The sequence below is a fragment of the Mauremys mutica genome, chromosome 5 (assembly GCF_020497125.1).
Source record: "Mauremys mutica isolate MM-2020 ecotype Southern chromosome 5, ASM2049712v1, whole genome shotgun sequence".
NCBI lineage: Eukaryota > Metazoa > Chordata > Testudines > Geoemydidae > Mauremys > Mauremys mutica.
In genome coordinates this window covers 82,917,013-82,941,821 of record NC_059076.1, presented here as the reverse complement: position 1 = coordinate 82,941,821, position 24,809 = coordinate 82,917,013, and the positions used below count along the sequence as shown (strand labels likewise).

At 40.5% G+C, this 24,809-nt stretch overlaps 1 protein-coding gene across 2 annotated transcripts in view; it reads right to left on the bottom strand.

The window, feature by feature from the left end:
• STOX2 (storkhead box 2) overlaps positions 1 to 24,809 on the bottom strand; it is a 219,495-nt gene that overhangs the window by 76,369 nt on the left and 118,317 nt on the right. The window contains exon 3 of one of the 2 annotated variants that reach the window (XM_045018659.1): positions 4,979 to 5,142. The exons of the other annotated variant lie outside the window; for it this stretch is intronic. The gene's annotated coding sequence lies outside the window, so the exon portion shown is untranslated. The remainder of the gene's footprint in view (positions 1 to 4,978; positions 5,143 to 24,809) is intronic. 2 annotated transcript variants of the gene reach the window in all.

Sequence of the window (24,809 nt, the reverse complement as noted above, 5' to 3'; positions counted from 1 at the left end):
CTCTCTGGTTCTATGATACAGTGCTTCCCTAGTACAGTTGCCCATATTCTAGGCAGGACTGATTCTATTTTTAGATACCCAAAAAGGAGGGATTGACTCGGGGAGTCATTCCCAAATTTTGCTTTTGCGCCCCTGGCTGATCGGCCAGGGGCACTTATGACAGCACCAAATGGCACAGTGCAAAAGGACAGGTAACCATGACCATCTTATTACCGTCTTCTTACCAGTTCATGGTATGGTAGACGGTACAGTATGCCTGGTAACCATCGCTGCTGTCATGCAAAAGCAAAAGCATGCTGCTGTGTAGCGCTGCTGGTCCGCCTCTGTCAGCGGCATCTAGTACACATACGGTGACATACACAAAAGGCAAAATAGGGTCCATTGTTGCCACGCTATGGCGTGTGCCAGGGCATTTCATGGAAAACGTGCTCGAAATGATTGTCTGCCGTTGCTTTCCCGGAGGAAGGAATGACTGGCGACATTTACCCAGAATCCACCGCGCAAATGATTTGTGCAACAGCAGGCACAGGGGTCTCAACAAAAAATTCACAGAGACAGCCTAGACTCAGTTAATTGTTCGCAAAAAAGTATCTTTGCAAGGAATTCACTAACTGTTTCCCATCTCACAGCTTCCACTGTCTCCAGACCTTCCACAGCATCCCCCTCGCAGAGGCTGGCGAAGATTAGGCGGCGAAAGAAAAAGACAAGGGACACGATTTTCGATGAATGTGTGGGCTGCTACCTAGCCGAGGCGGACCAGCAGAGGCAGTGGAGGGAGAAAGTCTCTCTGTACCAGCGCTCACACAGCGAATGGGAGGAGAGGTGGCGTGAGGAACACAAGCAGGCGACTCAAGCAATGCTTGTACTAGTGAGGGAGCAAACGGACACGCTCCGGCGACTTGTGTATGTTCTGCAGGACCGCTGCAGGACAGAGCCCCCGGCAGTATCTCTGCAACCGCCCTCCCCCGCCACAAAGTCACATACCCCCCTCACCCTAAATAACCAGGAGGATGCCCGCCCTGGGCCGTGAATACTGTCACTGCACCCCAGCAGAGTGCTCAAGTAACCAAAAGCTCTCATACCCTACGTTTGCATAAGTCCTTCCCTTCCGGACTCAAACAAGTCCCAATCCCAGTCCCATACCATAACTGTGTACTTAAGTAATAAAAATACTTTGCTGTTAAGTACTGTTTCCGTCATGTTTTTTCACTGAAGACTGTGTTTGAATGGGGTGCGTGGGGAAGTGCGTTGCTAATTGCATAGGACAGGCACCTTTACCAGGGTACAGACACGGGGGCCGGATCAGCAGCGGGTCACACACACAGTGCAGTCAGTAGGCACCGTGGTCGGTATGGGAGGTGGTTTCCAGGTTCTGTGTGGGCGGTGGGGATGTGACTTTTTAGCGGGGGAGGGCGGTTACAGATCTTATACAGCGGTCCTTGTCCTGGACCGCTGAGTCACGCAGCAGAGGAATCTGTATCCGTCCTCCTCCGCCACAAGGCCACATAGCCCCCCGCACACAGAATCCCAAAAAGGAGGGATGGCAGGCTCCGTTGAAACAAGCAGTCCGGCAATGCGGACCGCTGTAGGAGCAGGAGCCTGTCATTCCTTGAGTTTAGAGGCGGTCTTTACATCAGCGCACACCCTACCCACCACAGTCTGCGTTCCAGTTTCAACCCTTTAACGAAAAGTCATGAATAAAGAAACCTCTCCTCAGTAACAGTGTGACATGTATTTTATTTTTACACGTGTCTTGGAAGTGGGGGAAACGGGGAGAACGGGCTATTGAACCGAAGAGGAGAGTCAACAGTAACTGGGTAAAGAAACAGGGGCAGGTTCAGCTTCTCTGTAAAGAAACTGAACAGTCACAGGTCACGCTGCTCGCTGCTCGCTGGTATTTGAAGAGTTCCTTGTCGCTGTCCCAGGCGCCTGTATAGGGCTTCATGAGCAAGTGCATTAGCGGGCAGGCTGGGTCACCGAGGATCACTATAGGCAAATGCACATCTACAACAGTTATTTCGTGGTACGGGAAGAAACTACCTTCCAGCAGGCGTCTGAGCAGCCCACAGTTCCTGAGAACACACGCATCAGGAACCTTGCCCGGCCATCCGACGTTCATGTTGGTAAAACGTCCCCTATGGTCCCCCAGTGCTTGCAGAACCATTGAAAAGTAGCCCAATTTCTCAGCAGCTGAATGTGGAAGAGGTGGATGATAAAGTGCGAGGAGGAGAAAACGGCGAGGATCGCAGCGGGCTCCATGCTTGCAGTGCTGTGGCGTCCACGCTGTCACTGACCAGAAAAGTGCACGAACAGATTGCCCGCAGGCGCTTTCAGGGAGGGAGGGAGTGAGGGCGTGATTGACGGTTCAATGACGACAGTTACCCAAAACCACCCTCGACACATTTTTTCCCCCAGCAGGCATTGGGGGCTCTACCCAGCATTCCAATGGGCAGCGGGGAGTGCGGGAACTGTGGGATAGCTTCCCACAGTGCACCGCTTCCAAAGTCGACGCTGGCCCCGTGAATGTGGACTCAGAAATTCGAATTAGTGTATTTAGTATGGATACACAAATTCGACTTCATAAGGTCGAATCCACAAATTCGAACTAAGTTGATTCGAAATAGTCTTGTAGTGTAGACAAGGCCAGAGAGAGTAATTAAATATTGGAGCAGTTCAGCAAGGGTTGTGATGGATCCTCCATCACTGACTATTTTTAAATCAAGATTGGATGTTTTTCTAAAAGAGCTGCTCTAGGGATTATTTTGGGGAAATTCTAAGGCCTGTGTTATTTGGGAGGTCAGACTAGATTATCACAATGGTCCCTCCTGGCCTTGGAATTTATGAATATATTACTTGAAAAAAAAATAATTCATGAAAACAATAAATAAGAGGGATTTTTTTAAATGACAGAATGATAGTTACTATAGAACTGAGCTGATTCAGGCCCGTGTCAGCATGTGGGGGTGCCTCCTGGACCGGAGGATCCAGACCCAGCATGTTTCATAGTAAAGTTGACAACAGAAATACGGAGACTATATATAGTACCAATACAATAATTGCAGTATATTTACAGGAACACCAGAAGGTTTTTTCTATAGTGTGCAACAAGAAGATAGAGATAACCTAGCTTCAAAGAACACAACAACATACTTATTTTCCTGATTTTGAGCACCCTCACAGAGGTTCAAAGCAAGGAAGTGACACAGAAAGGTTTTATCAACCAAAATGTGTAAACCTTATTTACATACCCACCCCAAGTTCAAGTTGTTTAGAAAACTAGCTCATATGTTTTCTGGGACACTGCCTCAGCCAAAACCTACTAAAAAAAAGTGAGAGAAAAATGAAGTGGCTGACTCAGTCTTTGAAAAATTCAATACTAGCACTGGAAAAATACTGTGAAAGTATTTTCAGGCATTCATGTGAATAAAAATGCAAATTTTCTTCTACAATATTCACATCACACTTTATTAGATTTTTGAGAAAATTAGTGACTAGATTTGTTCACAAAAATGTTTGCAGAAAGAAAATGTGGTGAATACTTGTGCAAATATGCATTTGCAAGAGTATTCATAATTGAAGTGCTCACAGGGCCATCATGAAAGGTTTCGTGCATTTGGGAGTAGGGTTGCCAACCCTCCCGGTTTTGCTGGGAGTCTCCTGGTTTCACCAGGAGTCTCCCGGAATCATGTCACATCTCCCAGAGGCTACTGAAGCCAAACCGGGAGATTTTAGGTGCTGAAAGTCTGGCAGCACAGCGGGGCTAGGGCAGACTCAGCGCCACTCTCAAAAGTGGCTGGCACGTCCCCGAGGCCTCGGGGGGGGTAGAGGAGGCAGCTCCGCACGCTGCCCCCACCCCCACCCCCAGCACAGACTCCGCAGCTCCTATTGGCCAGGAATTGCAGGAGTGGCATTTACATCCACTCCTGCACCCCAGTCCTCTGCCCCATCCCTGAGCCCCCTTCAGCTCCCAAACTCCCTCCCAGAGCTTGCACCCCCACGCCCCCGCCCGCACCCCAACCCCAGGCTCAGCCCGGAGCCCCCTCCCACACTCTGAACCCCTTAGCCCCACCTCCCAGCCCAGAGCCCACACCCCCTCCCGCACGCCAAGCCCCTGCCCCAGCCCAGTGAAAGTGAGCGAGGGTGGGGGAGAGCGAGCAACTGAGGGAGGGGAGATTGAGTGAGTGGGGCGGGGCCTAAAGGCACAAGCAGGGAAGGGGGCGGGGCAAGAGTGTTTGGGTTTGTGTGATTAGACAGTCGGCAACCCTATTTGGGAATCACTGGCTAGGAAGACAAAACATTTATGGCACATGGGTGGCCAAACACAGCACAAAAACACAAAATAAGAGTTGTGAATATTCAAAGCAAGTCATGGAGAAAATTAACGAGCAAGTTAAAGTCTGAAATATGTCTGCAGAAGCAATTCATATTTATTTACATTCACATTCATAAAAAGGTGCCTATCCAGGATCCCAGCACTTCTTACACAAACCTGTGAAATCCATATGAAACCTAACAATCTAGTTCACATCTAGCAGCCTCACCATACCACAAGGATCAGAAGAAAGACACCTAACCAACCACAATGCTAAAATAAATGAAATGATTTAGAACAAACAATTCACAAAAATAACAAGTCTGAGTGGTTTTGTACTAACAAAAAAAGAACTACATTGTTGAATAAGTGTTCACTAGAGATAGCTGAACTAGATCTCAACATTGACTGGAGCTATTTTCTGTGAGGGACAGAAGGACACCGCACAGATATTTTGTTTCTGTACCATTTCTGACAATGGCTAACAATATCTTGCCTGAAGATCATGCTAATTATGTAGCTCCAAGTAATTTACAGCTTTGGGTGTGATCAAACTATACGGTGCTAAGCGATGGCATATGTGACAATACTGCTAACATGACAGCTTAGCAATACATTTCACTGTGAGATACATTATAATCAGTATAATCATTATACAGTAGTTACCTTAGTTATGCAATGAAGCGAATTGCCTTGGCTTTTTTATATGAAGGTTACAAGTCCAACATGGTATCTACATTCTTGCCCTTTTTGCTTTAATGTCTAAAGAGTTTCCCATAGGAGCAGTGACATCTGGCATCTTGGGAGATGCTCCTTTTTCTTCTCCCTGCCTGCAAATGGAGAATGGTTAATATTTATACTGGGTGAGATTCTGTGCTGAGCTTTGAAGAGGCCGCACACAACTCACAACCGAGGAGGAGGTGGGCGAAGGTGGGCTTTAAGCCCTTCGGCCACCTTTGCACCCTCCCAACCTCAGGCTGCTCTGCAGCTCCCAACAGCAGCCTTCCCATGCTGCCCTATGGGCTGCAGCAGTTCTTGGAATCTCTGTAGTGCAGCACACTGAAGCCTCACTTCTACACACCCCTTCTGTCCTTGGTACTACGGCTTATGAAACATTCTTGGAAGGCAGCCTTAGAGCTGTTCTTCATGGTATCTGCACTGAAGGAATCCTCCCCCAGGCAGATCTGGGGCTTTTAATGCCCCTTGACACCACTCTGATCCATTTGCTCAGTGTCAAGGGGCAGAGTGAGAATGGGGACCTCCCCCCTGTATTTAAAGGATAATTAGGCATGTCTTAAGCATTAGTGGTCTTAACGGCCATACTTTGATATTTTCTATCAATGTAGTTATTTGACTGGAGATTGCTTTAAAGTGTTGACTGTGTGGATTGGTGATCTGTCAAAAAAAACAAATAGTAGTATTGACTTCAAGGACAATTTATAAAATGGTAAGAATGGAAACAGTCAAAGGTTCAGAACTATGGCTGCATTATTAAATGCTCCTATAATTAATAAATTAAGCATCACATTCACTAAAATGGACTATGGCCTTCAGGCCTTGGGGAGGTAAGAACACCTATGCGTTACATGTAAAAGATGTTGTTCAGGTGTTACATTTAATTCCCCCACAACCCCACCCCACATGTTTTTAAACATGTGATCCTTCCTTCACATGCGGAAATGTCCCTATGTAAAGTCTTAGAGATCCAAATAGGTTTCCAGTCACAAGTTGCATTTATGTAGCAGTCATTTGCAGCAGTGACAGTGTAAGGGATGGTAATATCAAGAACAAAATACGTGGTGGACTGATTCGTAAAAGCACAACTGTTTCCCTCCCAACACGTCTCTGCAAAGTAAGCAAGAAGGCAGTAAGGTGCCTTGATAGGCCATGTGCAGTCTCTCTTGTGATTTGAAAACATTCTATTAAAACTTGCAGCAACGTTGATAGGGAAACATATGTAAGACAGATACCAAAATGAGAGACATCACACCCCTCCTATAGACACATCCCATTCTGCCAGACAATTCTGCTCCTGTCTGGTATGTCAGCCGCCTTTGTACCATTTCATAGCTGGTGATTAATTACTCTTCAGTAGAGCAACTGATCCAAGACCGGTCTTGGAAACAGAAAAACACAGAGGGAATCTTACATCTCGCTGGGAAGTTCTTTGCATTACCTCTGAAACTGAAGGTAATGCAACAAATCAAGTGTAAACATAAGGGCAACATTTTTGATTACTGAAAGTTTGTGCAAGTATCTAAGGACTTGCAGCAGGGGAAAGAAAAAAACAATTATGCTGCTTATATTAACTATTTAAACAGCACTGAGTACACTTTTTGCTCCATGTAAATAATACAATAAAAGTAATTCTGATGGAAATGAAACTTCTTTTGAAATCAAATACACAAACAAACCTGTTCTATGAGCAACATTATATTCTGAGACACAGTGTTTTGCTATCCACACTTAGTCTGGGCTTTGCTTCAAGAGAATATGAACTGGCACTTCCATTGTTCTATTACAGCAGAACCTCAGAGCTACAAACACCTCAGGAACAGAGATTGTTCATAATTCTGAAATGTTCGTAACTCTGAATAAAACATTATGACTGTTCTTTCAAAACTTTACAACTGAACATTGACTTAATGCAGCTTTGAAACTTTACTATGAAGAAGAAAAATGCTGCTTTTAACCATCTTAATTTAAATGAAACAAGCAAAGAAAGTTTCCTTACCTTGTCAATGTTTTTTTAAGCTTTCCCTTTATTTTTTTAGTTGTTTACATTTCACACAGTACTTTTCTGTATTTGAGAGTGTGTGTGTGTGTCTGTGTGCGTCTCTCTCTCTCTCTCGCTCACTCTCTCTGCTGCCCAATTGCACACTTCCAGTTCCAGATGAGGTGACTGGTTGACCAGTCAGTTTCCAACTCTGGTGTTCATAACTCTGATGTTCTACTGCAGTTTGTTAAGTTGACAGAACCTGTAATTCACTGAATTGCTGCCATCTCTATGTTGTTTCTTACTTCACACTATTTGTTACAGCTCTGAATAAAAACCAGACTTGCTGTAATTCTAATTTAGAAGACTAAATTATCCAGATAACGCCATATATGAATGCAATCTCCAAGCATCCCTCAGTAAGCTAAATAAAATGTACTGTAGTAATAAAACAATGAGAAGCATTCTTTCAGGCCTATGCAAAGTCTGGTAATAGTTACGATGTATGGAAAAATTTAATACTATTTAGTAACAGTTATGGATGTATGGATAAGTTCAGTATTATTTCACTTCTAGAGGTAAAAAAATAAGATTTGGGAGCTGTTTTTCTAAAAAGCAAAATTTCCTTCTGCTTCCCTTATTCTTGATAATCAAGATATTTCTTTTCTTTGTATATTTTATTAATTGGACACAGAACAGCGTACAAATAGGAGTAAAGAATAAAACAACATCATAATAAGAGCCATTATTAAAATACTGAATGGTTCAGAGGGCTGCTAATGAGATATATTTCTAGATGACCTAGTCAAATCTGGCCAAAGCCAGTAGTGACTGAAAGATGGGTGGGCTCTAAGAAGTAAGCTGACAGTTAACACCAATAAGGGGCTCTGCTGAGTCCTTACTCATGGCAATACATAATTTACACAATATAGCCCTTAATATGTATCAAGATTAATGCAAAAATAAAATTAAATGGAGCATGTGTGTACACACAACATAAAAACTTTACAAGTCACAACATGTCCCCAAACTAGAGGACTGGTTTGTGTTCCCATTTTGACTCTCCAATATTTGTTAGTAAGCCTGTGAACATAAGCACATGATAGTTTGTGCAAGCTAACTGAGATTAGTGAAGACAGAGCTTGGCATCCAAGTCTGGGAAATTCTGATTGTAAATATATGCAAGTTTTCAATCTAGATCGCCAGCCTAAATTTGGAGACATTTTGTACAACAAATCAAGTACCGATTTAGGTCATGATCCTGCGAACACTTACATACTTGCTTAACTTTACTCATGTGAAGAGTACTATTAACTTCAATGAGTTACTCACAGGAGTAAAATGAAGCATGCACACAAGCGTGTGTTGGATCTGGGCCTAAGTGTGGTCAGCTTTGTTTATTTTTTTAAGAATATATTTAAAATTAAAATATAACAATAAGAAACCAGTTTGGCCATTTGTTGTCTTTTCCAATGGATTTTTTTAGAAGGGGTTAGGAGGTACCAGATGAGTATAAACACATAGTGTTTCTCAAAGTGGAGGATGTGAAGGACTAGCTAGAAGGGGCATGGATGTGTATGGAAAATGTGGAAGATGCATCATTTAAGATGGGTTGGCCTTTAATACCACATGGCAGCATATAATTTTCATGAAGGGAGCTGAACTTTCAAAAATACGGAAAATGCTGCAGCAGACCTGGATTTTACATACTTAACAGAACCCCTTGAACCAGCTGTTTCTGAAAATCAAGAAGATCTGGGTTATGAGTGACTATATGCTTATCCTCTGTCCTAAATCTGTGGCCAGTTGACCCCTTTTACACATTTAGACCAAGAATAAGTGATCTGATTTTAAAAAGTGTTGAATATCCAGCTGTTCCCATTGTATTTAAAAGTCTAAATATGGATTTAGAAGCCTGACTTTATAGTCCTATTTTTGAAAATCTTGGTTTGAATAGTTTTTTTGCTACAGTAGATAGTGATTTTCTATTCACTGTATGCCTATATATTTTAATTCAACTATTAAAAGTTTGACCACTCTCCCTAAAAAAAGTGAGGATACTCAGAATTAAAGCAAAACTATGAGCTCTGTTTCTCAAAGTTGGATCTACATTTTGCAGTATAAGTGGCACACAATATAAATAAAAAAATCCAGATGAACAAACAGAACATCCAACAAACTTGTATCTTGGCATGGAAGATCAGTTACCAGAAAAAGTTTCAGCCTTAACTGTGAACTTCCTTTTTTCCAGTTGACAATCTGAACCACAACTTTTTTTTTTTTGTTTGTTTTTTTAAATAAAACTCCCTCAGCTCCATGACTGCCCACTGGAAAAAGTTCCCAGGATCTCTGCCTCCGACTGCCCTACCAAACTACCTGCCCCTTGTACCCTCTAATTCCAATATCGAGCAGAAGTTAGGAACTCTGCCTGCAGTGTGAAGGTGCAATGTGACACTCTGACTATTCAGATGCAGTCCATACAATGAAAAAGTTTAAGAATCTCTGCCCTGCTAAGCCATACAGAGGTTGCGCCAATCATGACCTTCTTTATAGCTACATGGGATCTACAGAAAAAAAAACAACCCATACTTTACTGTTGTGTTTTTTGCTCTTCACACAATAAAAACAATACCAAGAACCTATATGGGCACAGCTGGGTTCAAATAACTGTAGTCAATGATAGACACACATGCCAGGCCTCACTACATACATGCTGCTACTCTGGTTTCAGGCGGGTTCTACAACATAGAACACAGCGAGCATGAGAGGACTCAAATTAACAGCCCTACTCCCGTATGCTACATTTACGAAATCCTGATGAGGCAGTAGCCCAGTCCCAAGCACCTTGCCATGGCAGAGCAGAAGACGTCACTGAAGATCTGGGCTTAGTGATACATGAGGAGCATACCCTCCCCTATGCCAGCGTCCAGTCACTCTCCCCAGAGCAACGGAACTGCACCAGGACTGCTGCTGTCGGGGTGCTTTGCAGCTCCGGAGGAGGGGAAAGAATTTGCTCTCATAAATAAAATGTATATAAATAATATATGATGTGACTGTATGGTGTAAACCTCCATTTTTTCCACCACCCCCCAAATTCAATGTGTGGATGTTCAGATATTGGAGGTAAAAATATATATAAACTACAAACTTCAACACTTTGGAAACTAAATCCAATAGGCTTTGGCCTTTTTCAGTTCTTTTGACTATCTATTTCTGTGTGTTGTCTCTTCAAAAGTAAACGTAATCAGAACAAAAAAAATCCCTGTAATTCTGACTCTTCAGAACCTCTTGCACAGAAAAGCCATGTACTTAAGATATTTCACTCCAACTCTAACTTCCTAAAATGCAAAGCAATTTAAATGTGTAAGCCTCTTAGCTTTAGCTGAAGATATGCGCATACGATAAGACAGGTATAATTGTTCACAATAATATCATTAGTGAAATCATTTAATGTAAACATTTGCTAACACTGCACTTTAAACACTCCATTTCAGAGTTGTGTAATTTCTATTGAAAGTTCCAACATTTAGACATTTGCTTCCTTTGTGGTACATTTCTTGAATATTTACACATTCAGGATTATCACTGGTCCTGAATTAAACAAGTTATCCTAACACCCAAAGTATTGACTAGGCAGTTGCACTTCGCCATGGAGATCACTTCCAACCAGTTGTTATGGGTTATACAAGTTATCCCCTTTTACCACTGAAGAAGTGGGGAAAAAATCTTAAAGAAATGTTCTCACACAGTTTTTCTGTTGGGATTAATACAACAAACTTTTTATTTGTAATTCTGAGGCTTTGCTTACTATAGTACAGTAGTTTTACCATAACTTACTTATTAAACAATTAGGGTAAGTCTTCTAGAAACCTACTTGTGACTTTTTCTTAACTTTAATAGCTTCATGGCAATAATTATTAGGGAACAAATCCTGCTCGGAACTAAGTCCCACTGAACACTGGATTTAGCCACTGATTGCCTCCAAAACTATACAGTTACTCTCATTTTACTCATACATTAAATTCTGGTTCAACCTGCCACCACAAAAAAAATCCTTATTGAAATGAACAGAGTTTTGTGTACAAAATCAATGACAGGATATGGCTCTTTCATAAGAGGGAAGGGTTATTACTTTATGGTACCATCTACTTATTTAAGGCCAGATTCTGATTAAGTAGTACCCTACCCTGAGAGCAGTACCATTCATTTTAGTCTGGTACTGCTCAATGTGAGAAATCTGGCCCTTAAAATAAAAGTAAAAATGAGGAATGATCCTACACACATCCAGCATTAAAAATCTGCTGATTTCAGTGTTTGCGGTTGATCTTCGATCTTTCGTGGCCTTTTGACCACGATCAAGTGAACTGTGAATTTGCTCTCTGGTACTTCGTCTGGGGGGAAATATCCTGCATTTGCAACGGTATGGACTCAATGGGCCTGATTCTCCTATCCCACTGGTGTAAACTGGGAGTTACTTCATTGTAATCAATGGCATTAAATTGGTATGCGACTACAAGTCCTCTAATCTTAGTGCCATGATAGAAAAGCCAATATATGGAAAGAAAACATGAAAAATATTCACCCATGTATTGCCACTTCTAAGGTCAGCTACTGAATTTATGACTCACTTCACTATCTAAGATTACAGAAACTTAAAAAAAAAATCAATAAAATACATATAAGTAAGTTTATGGGTATCTGATATATTCTTAATATGAACCAGAGCAGCAAACATATTAAAAAACTTCTAATATGTATTAGAATGATGCTGGCCATTGAATCAGAATACACCTACGTTGGAGTCATTCTGTGTATTTAATTAACTATACACTATGAAGACAGAGTTTTAAAAGTATACAGACCAGAAACAGGAACATCGAGAAGTCAGCCTCCTGTGATTAATCTACATTTTATCATGGTGGTTAACAGCATTTCTACAGGTCAAAGAAACAGCAGCTGGTTTTCAGATTTTTGGGTTTGAATTCTTGTGTTTTCCAGTTACGCTTCCTTTTATATAATTCGCCTTAATTTGCTGTAATTTTTTTTGTACTTTGTTTTGTACCCTGCATATGTCATACTACTTTCACTATTTTTAGGAACTACATTCATGTTTTTCTTTTGCTAAGAAAATATTGCTACAACACTGACTGTAATTACTGACATCAATAATGTCTAAATTAAACACCTGTGCATGTGCACAATCCATACATCAACAGAACATATTCATGTCAATTTCTTTTCCACATACAGTATTTGATACACAGATGCTCAGATACTATGGTGATGAACATGATATAAAAAACTAACTTGCACCTTTATGTTGATTAAAGAGAGGCAGCCTGCACTTTTAACCTTAAAAAGGATAAAATTCTAATTATATGAGTCATATATTGCATCTTTACCTCTGTTATGCATGTGCATTCAGTAACACTATTTACTTCAATCACTGTTGTATATTTTGTATTTTTGCATCATCATTTATAGTCATACAGGGAAAGCCTGTTGCCATTTGACATATGGTTGTGCAACACTAGCAAAATTCAGTCTCCTCAGTTGCCATCAAACAAAAAATGGCAAGTTCAGTTCATGTATCTCATGCAGAGTTTGAGTTTCTAGGTTCATGTTTACCAAGGAGCAGTGCTGGAAAATTCTGGCCTATAGCAATTGAGGTGAATAATTACATCTCTCTAGGGACCCAATCCTGTTAAGTACTCAGCACCTTCAGCATGATGAAAATAGTTCCTTTGGGGAAAAATGGAGAACAAAGCCCTCCAATCCTGCAGTCTTTTCACAGGAAATTTCCTAAGATATCAAAGGAAGTTGTGCATGAGGACGGATGAAGAACTGGAGGAGGTGGAACTTGGTGGCATCCGGACACCAAACCCAATGCCCAGTATGAATCACGAGTTAACATTATACTTAACTAGGAAACAAATTTATTCCAAGCCTTCCCTCTAAGATGAGACTTAGGATTCAGAAGGGTTTGGGGTTTTTTTTGTTTTGGGGGGGGGGTGAGAGAAAGGTGAAGGGAAGAAAATTGGCTGGAGAAGGGGATAGGTGGGAAATGAAATAAAAATTAAAATAAAACATTCCTTTGGGAACATCACAACCTGCTGTGCAAATAGAGAACGTGTGATGATCTCCAAGCTATTAATATGTATGATTAGAAGATTCTGGAATGTTATATGAAAAATTTGGGGAGAGGGATGATAGCAGGCTATGAGTTTAAAGTGTGTAAAGCCTCTGATCTTCAGCTCTGCATATTTTCCACATCTGTGATAAATGATCTTCAAAAGAGATGTGGGGTGGCACCCAAAACAAGTAGATTCAACAAAAAGTAACAGTTGCCACTCTGATTTTCACAGGATTGTGACATATCGTGTAAGGCTAGCCCTTGCACTCCCTCCTCACGCACACAAGTGCCACAATTTATTTCTGGTAAGAGGAAAAGTCCCTTCTTTAAAGCTATCATCATCATCACCATCATGACAGAATTCCCTTACTTGGGGTCTTGTGCTTCCACAAAGAACTCTCCTAGCTCTCAAAAGTATGGCCCTCCAAAGGACTAGTAGATATATCCCTCCCCCTTTCCATCCATTTAACCTGCCAGCAATTCAGTCCTACTTTGAACCAAAACATATAATGTCACATAATGATAAACTGTCACAACATTAACTTTCGGGGGAATAAAAACCATTTTTTAAATTTTAAATTAAATATATTTAATAATACATTAAATAAACCTATTTAAAATTAAATATGAAATGATTATGACCTATGTTAAGGCCAAAACTTAGTATATTCTATGAAAATCATTTAAATTAAAAATTGATATATTAAAGCAATACACGTTTGCTGCCAAGTTTTAAAGAAAGTCAGTCCCCTGAACTGATGGAATTTACTGGCTAAGCACCTGGACCCAGAGTTTATTGGAAGTGCTCAACCAGCTTTGGACAGAAGCGGACTCTTCTGTAGATGGAGAGAGAATATTTTCTTCATTTCAATTTATTCAACTAGTTCAGTTTAATGGATAGTTTATTCAAAGTTGAGAAACCACCTTTGAAAAGGCAGGCAGTTTGTTTTCCTCTTTCAATCTATTAATAAAAATGGCGTGAGAGAATGAGATTCACTAGTTTTCAAATCTTGAAGGACACGGTGACCACAAACAATTAGTTGAATTTACTGACTTCAGATAATACTTCCTTTGTTTAATAAATCAGTTTGTTTTAAACAAAAAAACAATGTTTTGATTAACTAAACTTTTTTTTAATGTATCCAGCATATTTAAGGTATTTCTATTTAAGTAATAAAAACCATTTTAAGTGGATAATTTATGCATTTATAATTGATTTCTAATTTCCACCCAAATGCAGCTGAACACAACTGAGTAAAAAAAATTAATCATCCAGTTTTAAGAAATGCATCACTCACCTTTCTTTTAACTGAAGTGCAAAAATTAAGAATCTGAATAAATTTAAGCTATATAAATGCTTAGATAGATGTATACATATATAATATATCCCTCTTGGTTAACAAAAAGTACCACCAAATTATACCAGCAAATGAGAACCAACCTTTCTTCAGAAAAGTAACTAAACATTACAAATGCAAAACAAGATTAAAATCAATGATTTAAAAAAAATAAGATTTTCTGCTTGCCTGATTTAAATTTGGATCGCCTGTTAATTTCGATCCTCTTGACAAAATAGCAACCCTAATGTTACCACCCTTCACATTAATATTAATACAATACCCATGTGTAATGCTTCTGATCTGAAATGGGCAGATTTTAAGCCAGTATGTTGAGCATAAATTATAATTGAATTTAAGTGGAACGTGTTCTTGAGATTCCTCAAGTATGTTGCCAATAGGGAGCAGTCCGACGATATTCAGTTGTATACAACATTGGTTTAACACCAAGCCAAATGTAAAAACCAGCAGCCAAGGTCACAAGGAATTTGTGGCATTCCTTGAAAGGCATTGCCCCTCCCTCCCATGAACCAATGAATGAATTAGGATGATCCATAAAAGTGAAGTGCTTTTTTTCTTGACTTCTTAACTAATTAATCTTCATTTGAATATTAAATCTTACTTTAAAAATTATCCCAATATAACTGAATACGAGTTACTAAATTGAAGCATTTTTCATTTTACTCTAGTGCATTTCTTGAACATAAAAATGAAAATTGTTTAGGTAAAATGGTATAATTCTTAATGATTGGATATATTGTATTGTTGGGCTATATGTTACTCTGACTGTAATAATCAACATTAGAATAAAATTGCTACCCTATCTGTATAGATTGAAGCATTATTTTACTTCCCAAACTTTTTATGCCAAGTTGTCTTGGCTAAATCACTTAGGCTGAAATCTACAGGTGAGTTAGGGAGGCAACATTTCCTGGGAAGCAGGTTGCAAGGCTACAACACTGCTCCCACAGCATCAGTAATTCTGCCTAGGACTCTTCCCTGACCCACTCACATTACAACCCTCCATGCCAACCTTGTGCTGGCCCTTGCCACTAAGGGTGAATGTCCTTGCCTCCGTTTCTTTATCTGTCTGCTGAATGACCCTCCTCCAAAAGCAAGCCTTCTGGATTTGAGTGGAAAGCTACTCAGGTGTTCTATTCCAAGCTGCATTAACATCCCCCTGTAGCTTTTATTACCATCAGGAAGGACACAAGGTGCATGGGTAAAAGAGAAGGCTAATGTGTACGGGTGGGGCAACAGCAGGGATGGATGCAGTATGCTTCCTAGGCCTTGTCTACTTTGCTTTACAGCGCTGCAACTTTCACAACTTTCTTGCTCAGGGTGTGAAAAGAACACAGCCCTGAGCACTGCAAGTTTCAGCACAGTAAAGTGCCAGCTGGTAGCTCCCAGTGCTGGTAGCTACTCCCCTTGGGGGGGTGGGTTTTTTACAGCGTTGGTGCTCCGACTACACAGCCATGTTAGAGCACTGCTGTGGCAGCACTTTAATGTTGGTAGTGACGACATATCCTTAGTTACAAGTCAGCCATAATTTTACTTGCTTGCTTTTCTTATCAAAGAGGAAGAAATTAGTCCTAAGGGGCCCCTCACACATTATTACTGAAAATTAAACCAAACATCCAGATTTTGCAACGTATCGGATTTAATACATTTTCTTAAAATGTATTTTTAAAATGATAAATAGGCCAATATGGCAGATTATAGATCTGATGAACAGCTACTGCATATGGTTTTTAAATTAGCATTATTTACATAGCTGTTTCAGTCTCTTGTGTAAACAGATATTTAAGGACATGTTTAAAAAATAAATTTCCAAAAGATGCTTGAATTTTATATTAGGGGTTATCGGATCACATTTATTAGACTAATTTAATTAATATACGCCATCATATGCCAGCAATGCCCCTCTGCTATGTACATCGGCCAAACTGGACAGTCTCTAAGGAAAAGGATAAATGGACACAAATCAGATATTAGGAATGGCAATATACAAAAACCTGAAGGAGAACACTTCAACCTCCCTGGCCACACAATAGCAGATCTTAAGGTGGCCATCCTGCAGCAAAAAAACTTCAGGACCAGACTTCAGAGAGAAACTGCTGAGCTTCAGTTCATCTGCAAATTTGACACCATCAGCTCAGGATTAAACAAAGACTGTGAATGGCTAGCCAACTATAGAACCAGTTTCTCTTCTCTTGGTTTTCACACCTCAGCTGCTAGAAGAGGGCCTCATCCTCCCTGATTGAACTAACCTCATTATCTCTAGCCTGCTTCTTGCTTGCTTATATATACCTGCCCCTGGATATTTCCACTACATGCATCCAACGAAGTGGGTATTCACCCACGAAAGCTCATGCTCCAAAACGTCTGTTAGTCTATAAGGTGCCACAAGACTCTTTGCTGCTTTTACAGATCCAGACTAACACGGCTACCCCTCTGATACTTAATTCCTTAGACTGAAGCTAGGTTTGAATTAAATAAAAGGAAAAAAATTCTAAAGAAAATGTGTTGCTAGACATTTAGTAGAGCCGGTTGGAAAACAGAGAAAAACTATTCATGAAAACATTTGCTTTTGTTTTTGGTCAAAATTTTCTTACCAGACTTACTTTTTATGATCAGCTCCTCTATGGAACCAACTCCAGTCCTGCAATTTGATCCAAGAGAGAGACCCCTACATTTGTGGAGAGCTACACTGGCTCCATGGGACCCCACATCAGCATGAGGGTCCCTCTGCAACGATCAGGGCCCCAAGTCTTAGGCTCTTCTTAGAATTTGTCACCATTTCCATTGTAATAAATATAATACATAAAATATGTATTTATAATGGAAATATATATATATTACAGGCAGGCCCAGTAGCCATGCCCATTATTAAAGCTATCTGACACTTGCCATTATAAGACCCTGTTTTCAGTTGCTTATAACTTTTCCAAACTTTAACCACTCATGCTGAAATTTTCCATGTTCAGTGTTTGCTTCAGGATGAACTCCTTTTTTATTTTTTTAATTTAATTTCAGCCAAAATAGTTCATATGTTTCTGAGAACAAAGTTAGGGTAAAATATGTTGCTTTGGGCCTGTTAAAATTTTTTGGCGATTTTCTCTTTGAAAAGTTCTAACTTCTTACCCATGCAGGGACTTAAAACTTGGCAGGGGACAACGACCTTTGTTCAGGGAAGGGACTTCTGCACTCCCAACTCCAAGGCTCAAGTCGACCTGCAGTGTTCCAAGGCCGGTAGCATCATACAGGCCACTGCACTGGAGCTACTGAGCACAGACCTTCTTGCTGATCCATCCTCCATCAGTACAGAAGGTGGGTTGATGCCAAATCCATGGGAAGGGGCCGTTCTCCCTAAGCCCCAGCATATTAAGGGTTACGATGAGGCAGGGAACCTGATTCTATCTCCTACTTAGTTCTTGGTTTGAATCTTTGTGTTACTGAATCAAAATTGAGAACAGGACCTTGGGCTGAGCTGTAATTTAGGACTTGTACCTTTACTAACTGGTGTATTTACCCACAAACTTCCAAAGGATAGTGCAGAAGCATTGGATTTGAAGCTGGCGTTGCACGTATTTCAGACGATGTTTAGGCCACTAAACTCTTCTCTGCAGCTTTAATTCCCCCCCTATACCTATGCAGCTCTCACTCCTAAAAACATTGATCATAGGGACATCTTTTAAAAATACTTCAGTTTCACCCCAGACCAAATTATTATTTATACATGGGCTTATGGATGGTAGAGCAAGGTCCATCACAATATCCAAGAATACAAATTCCCAGTTGGTAATCAGGGGAACAGAATTTAGTATCTATAGGCTTGGAAGGATTAGACATTTATCTGTAAATGTTGATAAACATTGATTTCATTGTACACACACAAACCAACAAAAATATTTCCATTGATGAGAATCAAAATTTACAGATAGGCAAAATAAGAAAAATGCTGTTTGAGAACTTATTTGATTTAAGGATATTTACTTTGTCAACATCACATGTCAAAATACACAATTTATGTATTTAACAGTTATAAAGCTTTAACTTTTTGAATCTCAACATCTAATGCCATTAATTATTGTCTGACACCCTCGATTGTCTGACCCCCCCCCAAATTCCTGCAACTGTGAAACTTTAAATAAATGCTTAAAAATATGTCAAAAATTATAAAAAATAAAAAATCAAAATCTGCCAAGCTACACTATAATAACGAGATTGATATTTCACTCTAAAAAGCTGCATTATACGGCAAAATGTGCATAACAACAAAGTTTTGTACATCACTTTTATAAGACAAAGTGAAGCAATCCAATTTATGGTATTTGGAATGTTCTCTATGTGGTCAGAAATTCATTTTTCTGAAACTAGGTCACAGGCCATCAGCAGGAAGATGGGGGTGGGGAAGGAATGAAAACAACATAAGTGGGCATGCAAATTAGTTTAGATAATGGTTGTGATGAACTCAGCTCTTTCGTATAGATCTTTGACTTTTCCAGGCCAGCATTAAATCAATACTTTTAAATTGTCTATTAAAGTCTTTACTGCCTCAAATTTTAGAGACCAAACTTTTCCACAAAGGTCAATTTATTTTTTAACTGATCCTGCTGGGGAAGGAAATGAAAACAGAAAAAACAAAATGAAAATGTTTAGAGATCACCAAAAGTTTCCCCTTATATCCAGTACCTCAAAGTGTACTAGGTGCTTCACAACCAAGCTAGGAGGACCACATCTCTGCCCTGAGGAACATACTCTCTTCTTGATATATCCTGAAGGAAGGTCTCAAAATGTTTCACCCTGAGCATCTCAATCAAATCAGTAACTGCCCTTGTGAGGCTTGAACATAGTAAGTGATGGGAGGAAGGTCAGCTTCAAAATAACTTTGCTTCATTGATACAGTGACGCCAGTGCCCTCTTGACATAATATTCAACGTAATTAACAGTTGATTAGAGCTAATTAGGGATAAATAGGGTGACCAGATGTCCTGTTTTAAAAGGGACAGTCCTGTTTTTTGGGACTTTTTCTTATATAGGCTCCTATTACCCACCACCCCGTGCCATTTTTTCCACAGTTGTTATCTGGTCACCCTAGGAATAAAGCACTTTTATTCCAGAATAAGAGAGTGTCCACATGGCTTAAATCAGGAATAGTTAATCTGCTATAAATGCACGTTATTTTATTCCAGATTAATTTTCACGTATTGCCAAGCCCTAAAAAACACCTGATAAAAAACAGAATTTTCCTGTCTCTGCTCTCCAAACTTTATTTCTGTTCTGCAGAATCCTGCATCTTTCTATTCCATTTGGGGCGGGGTGGGAGGGAAATAAAATAAATATGAACAATTCTCACAAACGGGGCCTGATCCTGATCTATTTTGGTTCGAAGGGCCTGATTTTACTGGAAAATGCAGGTGCTAAGTATCCCCCAGAATCTGGCCCTTTGACTGCTATAAAGAAAAAAGAACTCTATATAAATAAGAAATTATAGTTAGTTTTCTATTCAAATACATTCTCTTTTATTTTCAACTTTCAAATCCTATATCATCCAGCTATTAAACTATCAAGATCTATTTGTTTGGTACTCCTGGAAAATCATAACTGCAGATTAAATTTAAAATAAGTTACAAATTTGCAACTATTCCCAGGAGTTAATGTTTCCTGCTGAATTAATAGGCACCCCTCCCCACTCTTTTCAAATTACCGGAATCACGTCTTCTACAATTTGATGAAAAATAGAGCTATTTTTGGTTTGTGAAGAGTTGGTTGACATGGTAAAAGTGATAACAGTCCTTAACAACAGTCATTCCACATCATTTACTGCTGGTATTATGAACAAGTAGGATTGTTTTTCAGCTAGCATGAAGGAGGGATGGAAATTTCTAATGTGTGCTACAGAATCCAGAAGTTGGTTTGAAGGATTCTATTTGCAGAACCTCAGTTTCTCTCTGCACACTAAGGAACATATTCTGGCTGCTCATCATTATTTATATTACAATATCACCAGCTGAGATCAAGACCACTTTGTGGGAGGCACTGCATAAACACATAATAAGAGCTCTTGCACCAAAGAACATACCATATATAGTTGTTCATAAGCCGAATATTATTGGTAAAAAAGGTGACGCATCAAAGAGCAGGGGTTGGCTTATAAAGGGTCTACACCAAAATTTGATGATTTTAAACTCTACGGAATCATTGAATTGAATATCTAATATGGGGGTAAACAACCTCTGGCACGGATGCCGAAGGCAGCAGGCAAGCTGATTTTTAGTGGCACTCACACTGCCCGGGTCTTGGCCACTGGTCCAGGGGGCTCTGCATTTTAAATGAAGCTTTTTAAACATTTTAAAAATCTTATTTACTTTATATACAATGATAGTTTAGTTATATATTATAGACTTATAGAAAGAGATCTTCTAAAACGTTAAAATGTATTACGGGCACGCAAAACTTTAAATTAGAGTGAATAAATGAAGACTAGGCACACCACTTCTGTAAGGTTGCCGACCCTGATCTAATTCATTGTCGTTTTGTTTACTTGGAGCATCTGCAGGCATGGAGCCCCTCAGCCCCCTGTGGCCGCGGTTCGCAGCTCCCATTGGCTGGGAACAGCGAACCGCAGCCACAGGGAGCTGAGGGGCTCCATGCCTGCAGATGCTCCAAGTAAACAAAATGTCCTAACCCACCAGTGGCTTACCCTGATGGCCGGGAGCCAAAGTTTACCAACTCCTGAAATACAAGGTCGGCTTATGAAAGGGTCATACAGTTTTTGCTATTTTTACCTAACCATCCGGGGGGGTCGGCTTTTAAATTTACAGGCTAATAAACGAGTATATACAGTACTTTAAATGGACAAACAGAAGGAGGTGGGAAGAGAAACAGACACAAATAGGTAAAAAAAAATTGCCCCAGGTAACAAAGCCAGCCAGTGGAACATATGGGAATAGAACCCCATCTCCTGACTTCCAATCCCATGCCCTATCCACTGGACCATGGTGCCTCTCACACATGAGGCCCTCAGAGTCAGGGGAAGAGGATAGGCACAGTGAGCCCTTCTTTTCCCGCTCTCCCAATGTCCCTGTACAGGGGCAGCAAAATCCTAGTGCTTATGCACAGACTATGAGGTGTGGCAAAATGTTAGTATTCCTAACTGACTAGACATCCCAAAGTGGGTATAGTAGAGAGTTGGCCAAGGCCTCATCCCTACCAACTGGTGGCTATTGATAGCCCCCGAGAAGAGCATGCACTAGATCTTTTTAATGGGTAGCTGTAGTTGCCATCTCGGAGCATTCTCCCTCAGAGCCCCAGGACTGCTTTTGTCCTCAGCGAACAGAATGCCACCAAAAACTTCAGCAAGAGCATTGACAGAGGTACACAGCGTTGCTGTAGCTTTAAAAAGCCACAACATAACCCTGTCTTTCCACCCATGTTTCATCTCTTTCTATAAAAACCACCCACAATTACAGGAGTTCAGGGTGAGACTGTGGAGATTTAGTTTTCAGTGTCAAACGTGCAATTTTTTAGGAAATTAAACCCAAGTTACTTCATGCAATATTGTTCATCTCTCAACTATTTTTTACAACAAAAGGGCATCCCCTTCATTTCTATATGCAAATTTACCTTCACTCCACCCAAACCAGATGTTATCCAACTCTGATTATTTAAAAATTATTGTAATTAGTATCACAGAATGATCAGTCATTCTCCTCCCCGCACCCCGCCAATTTATGTATAATGTTCTTTAAGCGAGAAGTTAATTCCAAATTATTTTAAATTCCAGGCATGCTTTATTTTCCTGGTGTGCTTTCACTTTAGGTCTTTATTCCACACAAGCCCTAAACTAGACCACAGTTTCTCAACATACTTTTACCGTTGCTTGGCCTCTTCCAGCTAGCCAAACCACGTTAGATAAGAGTTCAGAGGAAGTTAGGTTTGAACTATATTTAAACATTCTGAATCTGATAAAAACGGCTTCCTTTAAACATGGACTGGGCCACTGCATCCCAGATTTTGGTATCAGGAGATTGCGATACCTGGAGTATTATAAGTAGAGGTAAACTGCAAATTTTTACAGACTGAGGAAACCTGCAACACACCTGTGCCAGTCTACAGAAACCTCCCAGAACACTGCCAAAAAAAACCAAAAAAAAAAACCACCCAACTCTTTGGATTTGGAAGAATGCCACAATATTCTTAGCAAAGTTCCAGCTTTTTTTTTTTAAAACCTGGTGCCCCAGTATTACAACTGTACACAGAATTTTACAGGAGAAGGTAGTTTAATTCTCCCTCTGATCCTCTGTGCTTTCTAAATGAGTGCATACATGAATTAATTCTCATTGTGGTGGCAATTAATTAGGGCATTGGGCTGGACCAAGACTAAGGGTGAAGCTTCAAGCCTCAGCTTCCTCCAGCTCCCTTCACCATGCAACACATTTTGCAAAGATGTGGTTTATATTCAGTTCCAGACTGGCAAGATGTTCCACCTTTTCCAGGTTTATCAAATCAGAGATTTAGTGGGCATTAAAAGAGAAAAATCTTTACAAGAAGGCAGAGTGTAGCTTCTACCTGTGTTTTTATTTGGAGCTGCCTGTAATCCTGTATGAATACTTTGTGTTCTATATTTTTGTCTGATTCTTGGGGCAGGGGAAGGTCTGTATACTGATTGGGTTATTGCAATATTTACTGTATGCATGTATTGAGTTAATTTAATAGCAGGATTGAGAGGAAATGAACATTGGAGTGGTGTAGAAACAGATATACACTTCCCAGAGAACGCTTCAAAGACAATGCAAGAGCCATTAATTTAGAAGCTCTGGCTTTGGGCCCACCCCCACTGGCTCTGACCCCCTACAGCGTTCATTAAAGATGGGGAACGTGAGCTGGGAAAATGAGAACTTTGGCTGGATTTAAAGAAAGGCCATTAAAGATAGGGGCAGCAGGAGTTAAGGGCGACAGACTAAGACCTAGACCCCCAGAGGTTATGGGTCTGGGTTAGACAGATGTGTCTAGGACTCTAAGTAAGACAGGAATGCATGTAGACCATTTGTTGTTTTAAAATCCATTAAATCAACAGTAAAAACAAAGCATAATTTAAAACAACACTTTGGTTGTTTTGGTCACTGTATTCACAAATGGTCACAAGCTTCTGAAGGGAAGAGCCACGGATATCCAAATCCAGTCAGACCTGTTGCACAGGCTTGCTTGATACACAGGGTACTATAGATTAGGGCCGAATTCACCCTACCCGAGGGGAAGGCATGAAGCCTGAGACCTGAGGGAGTGCACTCAGAGGGACCAGAGAAGGGGTCAGAGATACACAATTAGGGTGACCAGATAGCAAGTGTGAAAAATCGGGATGGGGGTGGAGGACAATAGGTGCCCATATAAGACAAAGCCCTAAATATCAGGACTGTCTCTATAAAATCGGGACATCTGTTCACTCTATACACCAGGGGTCAGCAACCTTTCAGAAGTGTTGTGCCAAGTTTTCATTTATTCACTCTAATTTAAGGTTTCGCGTGCCAGTCATACATTTTAACGTTTTTAGAAGCTCTCTTTCTATAAGTCTATAATAACTAAAATATTGTTGTAAGTAAAGTAAGTAAGGTTTTTAAAATGTTTAAGAAGCTTCATTTAAAAAATTAAATTAAAATGCCCCCCAGGGCCCCCCAGACCGGTGGCCAGGACCCGGGCAGTGTGAGTGCCACTGAAAATCAGCTTGCGTGCCGCCTTCGGCACGTGTGCCATAGGCTGCCTACCCCGCTATACACAATGTAACAGTGAATAGTGGCATCAATGTTGTAGGATGGTCAGTGGAGAACTTCCAATAAGTGAGCACAGCAGTAAAAACAAGAATTGTAGAAGGAAAAATCTAGAGAAAAAATGTTGTGTATTCTTTTCAGGAAGAAACTAGGAAAAGATAGATAAGAAAAATGAGCTACGAGCAGCTCAAGCAAGATTAGCTAGCAGAGTTCTAAGAGAAAGGAATCTTCTCTAAAGAACTGAAAAAGTCAGAGCTGGTGACTTTGCTGTTTGAAGCTGACCAGAGGCAGGATGGGTACCAGACCAGTACACGGTAGAGGGTCCCAGTTCCCTTGTGGGGCAGGTGGGTTCTCCAGAGGACAAAATAGATGGGTAGGGCCAGGGGTGCTGGAACCATTTGTACAGTGAGGGTGCTGAGAGCCATTGAACCGCAGTGTAAACCCTCTATACAATGGAAACCATTTCAAACTAGGGGGTACAACAGCACCCCCAGTACCCCTAATTCCACCACCTATGGGTAGGGCCAGGAGCTTTGATGAC